The 11,791-nt window shown below is 43.3% G+C and overlaps 1 protein-coding gene across 4 annotated transcripts in view; it reads right to left on the minus strand.

The window, feature by feature from the left end:
* The window catches only part of KLHL29 (kelch like family member 29), a 613,218-nt gene extending 601,826 nt beyond the window's left edge, over positions 1 to 11,392 (minus strand). For 3 of the 4 annotated variants that reach the window (XM_072143641.1, XM_072143640.1, XM_072143638.1), the window contains exon 1: positions 11,176 to 11,392. The gene's annotated coding sequence lies outside the window, so the exon portion shown is untranslated. Of the gene's footprint in view, positions 1 to 8,615; positions 8,772 to 11,175 lie in introns of those variants that run through there. The other variant, XM_072143639.1, reaches the window with a different exon arrangement.
* Positions 11,393 to 11,791: the final 399 nt, after the last annotated feature.

An 11,791-nucleotide genomic window follows, 5' to 3' on the forward strand; every position in this document is an offset into this window, starting at 1 on the left:
CAGGTTCCCTTTAAGCTGGTTTTATCTTTATAAAAATACTCTCTAAGTATCATGGGGATTTTTCAGTGTATATTGAGTTGGAAGCCTCCCATAGACCCGTCTTGGTTCACATCTTCTTCCAGATGAATGAATCTGTTTATTTTCTAGTCCCGGAGTGTCGTGGAGCTTGCAGGAGCACTAATTATAAATGCAATTAACAAGTGGCAAAAAAAAGTAGAAAAAAATAAAAAAATTTGTCTGTGCTTTCGCCGTCTTACATCCTGGGAACAGAAGAATTCCGGTAACTTGGTAATTACTCCTAAAGCTGTGAATGATCTGTATTCTGTGGCTGGCACGCCAGCGCCGCCGCTAACAACCTACTGGGTAACTTTATCCTGGGAAATTGGAAGTAGTGGAAACTTTTTATTTTTTTAATTAAACAGTACAATAAAAAACCGGAAAGCTTCCCAGAAGGCTTAATTGTCTTGTCAGAAGCCAATGTAGACATATAAGTCCCTTAAAGGGGTTTTCCATTATGACTGTTAAACCCCTGAGCAGCCGGAACGGAAGCTAAGGAAAGAAACCTAATGTTCTTATCTTGCTCCGACACCTAGTTCTTGCGGAGTAGCCCTGGAGTCCATGATTTACACCTCCGCCTGGACCACAAGTGTCTGCGGTTACATGACCACATTGACATTGGATCTGTAGACTGCACAACTGGAAAAGGGATTCAGAAAAAAGTTAATACTTTTTAGATTTTTACCTTCCCCCTGTTTGGGCCATTAAGGAATATTGTAACATTTCTGTAATACTTTAAAGGGGTTGTCCATGACTTCCGAAAAAATAGCTCTACACCTGACAAAGGTTTGTGCCGGTATTACAACTCAGCTCCATTCATCTCTAGTTGCAATACCGGCATAAACCATGGTCAGGTGTGGCGCTGTGGAAGAAAGGAGCCATGTTTTCAACCTGTGGACAAACCCTTTAAGTAGTGAAGTTAGAGATCATTGCTTTATGCAGCATACTGCCTTAAATATCATTTTCAGCTGCATTCACTGACGCTCAGCCCTATTTTAAATGAATGTAGTAACACAACTCTGCCACTAGGCATAAAATAGAGCAGTTCTGCAGATTCTTACATTGAATATGGCACCATAAAAAGCAGGAATCAGATAATTGGTTGAGGTCTTGAGTGTAGGATGACCAACGATCTGATACTGATGACCTACCCCATTTATAGGTCATCAATATTAATGAGCTGGAAAGCCCCTTTAAATCTAGCATTAATTGATAGGTAATAAGTGCTTGACAATCTCAAATACTGGAAATTTACAGAATATAAGTACATATAATACATACTGTATTAACTCCTCTCACTGCTCTTTTCCGGATGGTATGAATAGATGGTAATTAAAGGGAATTTATTTAAAACAAAAAAAAAAATCAGGAACTTTTTGTCTACTGTGAAAACCCCCTTTAAGAAACCTCTATTAAAAAAAACCCTGATTCTTAGATCTCTAATATCAGAGTGTTTCACCTCCACAGTCGACACAACCATGACAAAACACATAAAGCTGACTCTTAAGAAGCTGTGGCCCCCAGGGAGAGCCTGTGCTGTCCCTTTAATGAGGCCAACGGAGGCAGCTGTCTCAGGTAGCAAGTCTCAAGGGGGGCAACAAAATGAAGGAAATAACCAGACAACCCAACAACACTTACAGCAAAACGTCAACATATGGGCTCCTGCAGGAGGTCTGACCCTTTAACTCTTACCAGCCTGTGTCCATCATGGCAATGATCATAGATGTAGCAGTGCAGACTCTGTCAGATGTAGCAGAGCTGGGTTTGTTACTAGCTACAATCCCCGTGGATATCATGCTATGTGTATAACCAGCTGTATCACCCTCACATACATAAGTCATCAGTTCAGCCCTGCTACATCTGCATAGTTAACATAGATAAATGCTGCTCAGATCCAGCGGCTGCACTGTAGCTTTTATTTTTATAACGTATCATTTTTAATATATTAGAAAATAAAGTACGGCACAGGAAGTATCCATCACAAATAGGAAAAGGTTACCATGCACGGAATATTTCTTTTGTCCAAATTCGCAGTCAGTACGACATAGCAGGTACTTACCGTAAGTCAGTTATTAGGAAATAAAATAATTTTAAAAACAACAAAACCTACACCAGATTATTACATCTTATCATATACACACTAGGGGCGCTTTAACACAAAGGTATCTACACATATCTATTTGTCTGTCTATCTATCCATCTATCTCATATCTATCTATCTGTCTATATATCCATCTATCTATCTATCTCATATCTATCTATCTGTCTATCTCCTATTTATCTATCTATCTATCTCATATCTATCTATCTATCTATCTATCCATCTATCTCATATCTATCTATCTATCCATCTATCTCATATCTATCTATCTATCTATCTATCTATCTATCCCATATCAATCTATCTAGATAGATATTGCCATTTGTTGTGGTGTACAATCCCTGAAATAGATGCAGAACTGTACCTCTTTCCCCCCTTACAGCACCGCCACCCCAAGTGGGTGCGGAGGGGCATGAAGGGGGCAGCGACCTTAGTGGCAGAGTGGGCACAATTCCACGCTAGGCCGGACCTGGCATAGAACTGCCTGTTGGTGTAACCCGCTCCAGGTTTATCAGTAGGCCGAAGCCTCCTGATAGATTTGCCAGTCGCCGGGGGCGGCCATCTTAGCAACAGCATATGATAAATCCCCTCCTCCCATATGTCACCATTCACACAGGCATTCCCAGCTGTATTATAAATGTATCAGAGACTATTCAGGTTTTCTTCCCCTGTGTGTGTCTGTATATGAATGTGAAATAACCCGCACGAGGAGAAAAAAAATATATGCAAATTAAATTAAGGGGAATGCTATTAATTTCCCGTATTCCTGAGTGAAGTGAAGCAGAACACATCTGCAGTACATAGTACACAGAACCACTGATTTGGGGATGTATAATTAGTATTGTGGCGTAAACATGACAGATACTCAGAGCCGTGTTTGAATACTTCTGCCGCTCATGTACACTCGCAAATTAAAGAAATGTCTGGGGAAAACTAAACCAATAGGCGGATGTGGGGGGAGACCGCACGCAGCCGGACTGGGGGCTCAGCACAATGTATACATAGAATAATATACGGCATAGTAACCAATGTATAACCATGGGCGGTACTGGGTGTTACAGAAGTACAGAAATAGTCACTCAGAAAGAAAGATAAAAAAAATGAAAGGTACAAATGAAAGCGATCATTATTCACGCCTTTTTTGATATAAACAAAGACAATGGGGAGATTTATTATCAAGTTTCTGAGGTAAAACTGTACCAGTTGCCCATGGAAACCAATCAGAGCGTAGCTTTCATTTTATAAACAGCTGTGGGAAAGTGAAAGCTGAGCTCTGATTGGTTGTCGGTTGTTCTAGGAGACCTATGATAAATCTGCCCCAAAAAGTCTGACGTTTTCGCCTGCTAGTTTTTGCGTTTTTCACACGCTTTTTTTGGTGCTTTCAATGCGTTCTTTTTTAAAGACTGATGACAGAGGTCTATCTTTTCTACGGCAATCAATCAGTGAAAAACGCATGAGCGCTGCGCATTTCTCCATAGACTTGTATGAGGCTTTGACTTGCAAAAGTAGCGCATGCTGAAAGTTTCACGTGAATTACAAAAATTCAAGTCTGTCAAAACCCAATGGATACAATGGGGTTACTTATCACATCTTCCTTTTGTTTTGCTGTGATCCGTGCCCGTTTCTTGCCTTTTTTATGCGTTCTATGGGGGGCATTTATTTACTGTGTCTCAGAATCACCATTTTTGCACCTTTTTTTGTACCTTTTTATTTTTCTTTGCAGTTTATTAGCTTAGGCAATGTGTTTTGTGATGGCGCACAGCCGATACCTTTGCGCCTAATTTGTCGCAAATCTTCCCCCTGCAATATAGATCTCATTTGCGACCAATAAGGAAGCTAGAATGAGAACAGTTGTGACTTAACATTCCTAATTTAAAGGGGTTGTCCAGTTTCTGCAAATAATGGATATACAGGCAGCCCCCGGGTTACGTACAAGATAGGGTCCGGAGGTTTGTTCTAAAGTTGAATTTGTATGTAAGTCGAAACTGTATATTTTATAATTGTAGTTCCAGACAAAAAAAATCGGCCCCAGTGACAATTGGAGTTTAAACATTTTTTGCTGTATCAATAAAGCTTCATTACAGACACCTTACAGCTGATCATTGCAGCCTGGGACTATAGTAACATCCAGAGAGCTTCACCAGAGGTCAGAGGGGTCTGTCTGTAACTATGGGTTGTCTGTAAGTCGGGTGTCCTTAAGTAGGGGACCGCCTGTAGTATGTGTGAGGAAAAGTTATACAGTTTTCCAATATACTTTCTGTATCAAGTCCTTCGGTTTTCAGGATCTCTGCTTGCTGTCCTCCTATAGGAAGCTTCCATATTCACACTCTAGTGCAGTGGTTCTCAACCTGTGGGTCGAGACCCCAGCGGGGGTCAAACGACCAAAGCCGGGGGTCGCCTAAAGCCATCGGCGAGTTGCATGGTTTGGGGTCACCACAGCATGAGGAACTGTATTGCGGGGTCACAGCATTAGAAAGGTTGAGAACCACTGCTCTAGTGGATAGGAATCTGTCCACAGACATGTAATGGACATGTGATAAATAAATAGATGCAGTACAAACATCTGTAGCACACCCAAACACTATAACAAATACCGTGACATGTCTCAAAACCCCTATGTAATGTAGTTTAGTGCACACAAAAAAGTTGCAAAAAAGAGACAAAACGGAAATGCACAAAAAACACCAAAAATTATGATAAATGCGCCTCTATTTGTCTTTGTAGTCTCAGCTCTTTGTCAAATGATGGGTTTTTTTTTAGACTTTTAAGGCAAAATTTTTGTGTTTCCTACAATATTCAGGACTGGACCTTTTTTGCTGAATTATATGTGCCCTTTGCATAAATCAATGTTAAATCAGGCGGAAACATCTAGGCGCAAACCAGGATTACTGCTACATGGCGAACTGCTGAACACTGCTGGAAAAAGTACCCAACTTCTGGAAATACCCCAATAGGCCCAAATAGTCACCATAATACAACCAAAGACGACATATCAGACTAAGATAAATGGGTCAGAGTTCTGAACACAAGCAGAACTTTTGCGTGAAAACTGCTAGTGTCAAAGTACCTTAGAAATACAGACATATATATGAGATAGAATAGTTATAGTTATACATGGAGACAAAAACTTTTAAAACTTTTTTATACACACGTGTGTATATATATATATATATATATATATATATATATATATATATATATACATGCAGAAACAGCTCCAGAGACAGCATTGGAGCCGGCTGTAAATTCCTGGACAGTCTGTAAAAATACTAAAAAGTCCATGAAAAACACAGAAGCGTCTGGAGTTTTCTCTGCGGCCGGAGGAGCGTGTACAGAAGGTAGTAATTATCATCAGGTTACATGGATGCTGTAATGAGAACAGATCACTGCTCATGGATTACACAAGCTTTAGGACTCTTTATGGTTTTCTAATTTGTCCATAAAAATATTGGCAGCAACTTTTTGTCTAGAAAAAGTTAATAATTAGGATTGGTATAGAAGATGGCAGTCAGTCAATGACCAGCGTCTCCCAGTAAATGTATGACAAAAGATGTTCATACCATTCCATGAAACTTAAGGAAAATTCTGGAATACCACAACAGGGAAGCAAAGTGTTGGTTAGGGAGGAATGTGCTGTCTTTACAACTACCTGATTCTTGTGGTTTGGGCAAAACCACAGCAAGACGACTACTAGCTGTTACATATTAGGTTATCCGTTACACAACTTAACGTCAAGCTAAGGAAGAAGTGTCCAACCTGTGGGTCTTCTGAACAGATGGAAGCTGAGATATCTGAAACTTTTGACCCAGATGTATCCTCCATCTTCATATAGATACTAGACACAGTCACCATTATTAATCATTCTAAATAGATCTCAATTTTGGCAAAATTGGTCAAACATTCATTTTGTCTGGAGTGTGTAAGTAGATGAGGAACTCAGCAGGAATAGCAGGAACCTTGGAAGTGTGAGTAGACAACATACAGTAAACTCATATTACGAGAAGGACAAGACAAAGCTGTGTAAGACTGAGGACCACCGCCAATGCCATGGATGGAGACAACCATGGACATGACATTCAGAAACCAGAAGATCCATAAAGAATCCATTATGAAGCTACGTAAGCTATAATGTATAGTCATCAAGAGCAGAAATCAACTTCATAAAATAACAAGACTACAAGATTTTAAGACATATTCTGGTAACATAAGGAATAAACTTTCCTAAAATTCGGTCACATTACATTTTTAGAAGATCAAGATGATATTGAAGCCAAATAATAACAAAATAGTCATACTTGCACAATCATGAGCTTTGATGGACATCCATGATTACAGGACCTCCATAATTGACAAACATTCTAGAAGAAGTCGGTGTAACAATGAAGCCATGAAACTATCTTAAGATGTTATCAAAGCTTATCTGTAATAACAAAATGGTCAGTGGTGGTAATGTCCTGTCGAGATAATGAACTCAGATGGACATCCATGACTATAAATTGTATATGCTTGACCAACGTTCTAGAAGAACGGCAAGTTGGGACAATAAAGCCACGAGGCAGTAATATAAAGATGTAATTGAAGTTTATCAGTAATAACAAAATGATCAATGGTGCTATTTTTCTGGCTAGATAATAAACTCTGATGAACATCCATGACTGCCAAAAGTTCTAGAAGGACCAAAATAGACAATAAAGGCATAAAACAAGGAAAGTTATAGGCACCTTACGACTTATACCTTTCAGTGGAGAATTTTGAGAATGTAATAACAGGCAACGAGAGGACTTCACTTGTACTGGAAGAGTAAATAGGCAAACTGGAGATTTATCTCAATTTGGAAGTTCTATGAGTAGACTCCACGAGCCAGAAAAGACAAATATGAGCCATAGAGTAGAAGAGAAACAACAACGATGGAGACAATGCCGGAAATCAAGGATGACAAGTCTTTAGATATACAAAGAAGATAAAATGTCTGGAGAAACATTTAAAATGTGGTCAACAGGAGTCAAACCCAATTTGAAGGCATCTAAAAAGGATTCATTCACAGTGGGTTTTTTTAAATGTATGACACAACGTAACTAAAAAACATGATAATAATAATTGCAATAACCAGAATCTAGACATTTTCGAAGCCTTGTCCACAAGAAAGGAGTCATCGAAAGAAATAAGAGGTCTCCCAATTCTTAGACGAGAATCCCAAAATTTCAAAACAATGCAGAAGACCATAACAACATCAGGAGGTTAATAAAACACTAGAACAGGTCTCTTCATAGTCAGACATGGCTGGAAGCAGGAAACAGCAGAATATATTATACTTTAAGTAGGCAAATATCTAAGATTGGGAGTTCTCCACCAAAACATAAACCCTTGAACTCCACCACACAAGACAATGACTAGATCATCTACAGATCATTGAACATATCGTCAGGTTACAAGTAGGGTTAATACCAGATTTCTAAGGTAATTGCACCCCTTTTGGGTATTACTATTAACACCAGGTGGGCATTAACCCCAGGAAGGTTACTATTGGCATAGCAAGGTTGGCACAAGGAGTAAACCAATTCAAAGTATATAGTAGAGTTAAAAAAAATAACAGCAACGTGCACTCTTCTAGGCGTAATAGTATACCCAGATGGTTAATACTAACATGGCACAAGTAGAGACAATATAAGGATGCCAATTTAATGATGCCAAGGGTTATGTTAACTCTACAATGCCAGCATAACCAGTAATATGTGTAGGTTACTACTAGGATATTAGGGTTAGGATGATAAGAATAACAGTGCCAAGCTGTGGGTAAATACTAGGCTGGCAACATTTACAGAAGTAGTACAAAATGCAGACAAATTGTGCCAACTGAGATCAATCTTATAGTAAGTAAAAGTTTTTAGTTGCGCTTAATCATGAACATCAAGGTGGGCACTACGGTGGCACAGCATGAAGTGCACGAGAATTAGTACAATGATGGCATATAATATACCTAATACGGGTATACATTAGCATGGCAAGGATGCTCTAGTAGGATTAAAGTTGTACATAAGAAGTAGGGATTCTAGAAGGGTTAATACTGAGGTAGGCAGTGTCCAATGATGCCAACATACTATAGGTCATAGTAGGGTTAATGTTCATGTCTATAAAACAGAGTGTAGTGCCTACTTGTGCCAGGATAGTAGCGTTAATGCCCATATGGTGAAGTGTAATACCTACTTACACCGGGATTGCAATGGTATTAGTAGGGTTAATAACATGCCCATTTATGCCAGGATAGAATACCACAATGCCACAGAGATCAGTGCCCAGATGGGTAATAACAGAAGCAGCAGGACAACAACTACCATCATTGTCAGCCCTAATAACAGCGTTCTCCCTACGCCCCGGTAGGGATTCCTTATAAAGTTCAGCCACGAAGCCCTCGCAGCTTTTCATGAAGACCCAGACATCCCACCCCGGTGCCAGTCACCTGCAGGGCACAATGCACAAGTGCTGTAGCCAGGCGGCTCTCCGTGACTCGCTCCACAGCTTGGTTTACAGCAGGAGGGCACAGAGAACTCGTCCAGGATAAGACATAATAACAAAGCTGCTGTGCCAGGCCACGCCGCCTGTGCCCCCTCCCTGTGTGCGTGTGTGTGCAGCGCTCCCCGGGGGCACACGGAGCAATGTGCGGTCACCAGGACTCTAAATGACACATTCCATACGGGCACAGACATGCCAGCACATCTGGGCACAACGTGGGCTTCTTATGAATGAGGGGTGGGTTTCAAATACCAAGACGGATAAAAACACAGGATCACGTTGCCCCGAGCCTGCCAAGCCTTCTCTGAACGTCTGAGATATTAGTGTCAGGTTCTGTTTAATAGTTAACCCGCTTCACTGCCAGGGCAGTCAGCAAATCTGGAGGGTGACATTTACATATGAAGCTGGGGGGGGGGGCTGTGTATGGCATCGCATGGGCACATGTCTAAGGCACAGAGTACTGTGTATATACAACTCTGTGATAGTATGCCAGCCACATACAATGTTACATATAAGAATGTGGGCACAGGCAACTCTTCTCTACCCGTGGTGCCCACACACAAAACTAAAGGAGATTTGTATAGTAAAGCATGCTGGAACAATGGGTGCTAACCATTGTCAACTATTGGTCAGTAAGGTCAAGACAATGTAAGTAGTGGGGTAATAAAAAAGGGAAAGTGCCCAATGGGGGGGGCATGGCAGCAGTTCCCAAGTTTAGGATCATTAGTAGGATGGCATGTGTTGGATCATTAGTAGGTTGGCATTAAATGAGCAGTGCCCGTGTTCAGGATCAGTAGTAGCGTGCATGTTTAGGATCACTAATAGGGTGGCATGAAAACAGTGCACCATGTTCTGATTATTAGTAGGGTAGTTATGTATTAGTTCATTCAAGTTGGATTAGTTGTAAGAGTTCTTTTGCCTTGTACATGTGCCTAGTGCCCAGGATGCCCAAAGTGGTAGTGCCCAAGTACAAGCAAGGTGAGGAGCCTGGCATACTATTATGTTATGTAATGCCAAAGCTTAGATTTAAAGGGTAGGATGGATACTAAGTAGTTGTGTAGTGGGCATGATGCCAGTGTGCAGTGCCCATGTAAACACTAGGGTGGCAGGCTGGCACAGGTGCATACTAGGATGGTGCTGAAGCTGGCATGGGCAGGTATACATATAAACACTAGGGTGGCAGGCTGGCACAGGTGTATACTAGGAGGGTGCTGAAGCTGGCATGGACAGGTGTACATGTAAATACTAGGGTGGAAGGCTGACACAGTTGCATACTAGGAGGGTGCTGAGGCTGGCACAGGTGCATACTAGGAGGGTGCTGAGGCTGGCACAGGTGCATACTAGGAGGGTGCTGAGGCTGGCACAGGTGCATACTAGGAGCGTGCTGAGGCTGGCACAGGTGCATACTAGGAGGGTGCTGAGGCTGGCACAGGTGCATACTAGGAGGGTGCTGAGGCTGGCACAGGTGCATACTAGGAGGGTGCTGAGGCTGGCACCGGTGGATACTAGGAGGGTTCTGAGGCTGGCACAGATGCATACTAGGAGGGTGCTAAAACTGACACAGGTGCATACTAGGAGGGTGCTGAGGCTGGCACAGAAGCATACTAGGAGGATGCTGAGGTTGGCACAGGTGCATACTAGGAGGGTGCTGAGGCTGACACAGGTGGATACTGGGAGGGTTCTGGGCTGGCACAGGTGTGACTAGGAGGGTGCTGAGGCTGGCACAGGTGCATACTAGGAGGGTGCTGAGGCTGGCACAGGTGTAACTAGGAGGGTGCTGAGGCTGGCACAGGTGCATACAAGGAGGGTGCTGAGGCTGGCACAGGTGCATACAAGGAGGGTGCTGAGGCTGGCACAGGTGCATACAAGGAGGGTGCTGAGGCTGGCACAAGTGCATACTGGGAGGGTGCTGAGGCTGGCACAGGTGTAACTAAGAGGGTGCTGAGGCTGGCACAGGTGCATACTAGGAGGGTGCTGAGGCTGGCACAGGTGTAACTAAGAGGGTGCTGAGGCTGGCACAGGTGCATACTAGGAGGGTGCTGAGGCTGGCACAGGTGTAACTAAGAGGGTGCTGAGGCTGGCACAGGTGCATACTAGGAGGGTGCTGAGGCTGGCACAGGTGTAACTAAGAGGGTGCTGAGGCTGGCACAGGTGCATACTAGGAGGGTGCTGAGGCTGGCACAGGTGCATACTGGGAGGGTGCTGAGGCTGGCACCATGGCTGGCACTGCCCCTCTAGGTGTCTGAGCATCTTCTGGCTCCTCTCCTCCATCATCTGACAAGGAAGGAAGTTTTTTCCGTTCTCTTTCTCCCTAAACCCTTACCCCCTCCCTGCTTCCTCGGCGGGCAGGGCGCAGGCGCACAGGAGGATTATTAACATGCTCTTAATAATACACGGGAGGATGCGGTGACCCCCGGAGCGGTGCGGGCTGGAGCGGCGGTGCGGGCGGAGGTGCGGGCTGTGCGGGGCTGCGGCTTCAGCACCACACACACTGGACAGCCCCTTACCTGCACCGTGCGCTCCCCTCTCCAGGACATGGACCAGGCGGCGGCGTCCACAGGGTGCAGGCTCCTAGTGCGGCCAGTGCCAGCAGCGGCGGGGGTGATGCCAGGCGCAGTGCCCGGGGCTGGAGCCGGCTGGCGGGACACAGTGCTGCTGTTGCTGCTGCTGCAGGATCCGGACCATGCTCCCTTCTGGCTCCGCTTCTCCCAGCCTCTGACTACTCCTGGATGGGGGCGGGCGCTGCCGCGTCACGGCCGGGAGGGGACTCCTGTCACAAGGGGGCGGGCGAGGAGCGCACACAGCCCGTGCACACTGTGCGGTACCACTCCGGTATTACTCCGGCCACAGGAGCTGTGTGCAGGGAGACTGACTATTATCTATATATCTGTCAATACATCTTATTAAAATTATTGATCTATATATCAGTATCTACTGTCTATATATCTTTAATATTATATCTATCTATTTTATATCCATCTCTATCTATCTCATATCTATCTATCTATCTATCTATCTATCTATCTATCTATCTCATATCTATCTATCTATCTCATATCTATCTATCTATCTCATATCTATCTATCTATCTCATATCTATCGATCTAACTCTATCTCATATCT

Source organism: Engystomops pustulosus, chromosome 3 (genome assembly GCF_040894005.1).
Source record: "Engystomops pustulosus chromosome 3, aEngPut4.maternal, whole genome shotgun sequence".
In the NCBI taxonomy this organism is placed as follows: Eukaryota; Metazoa; Chordata; class Amphibia; order Anura; family Leptodactylidae; genus Engystomops; species Engystomops pustulosus.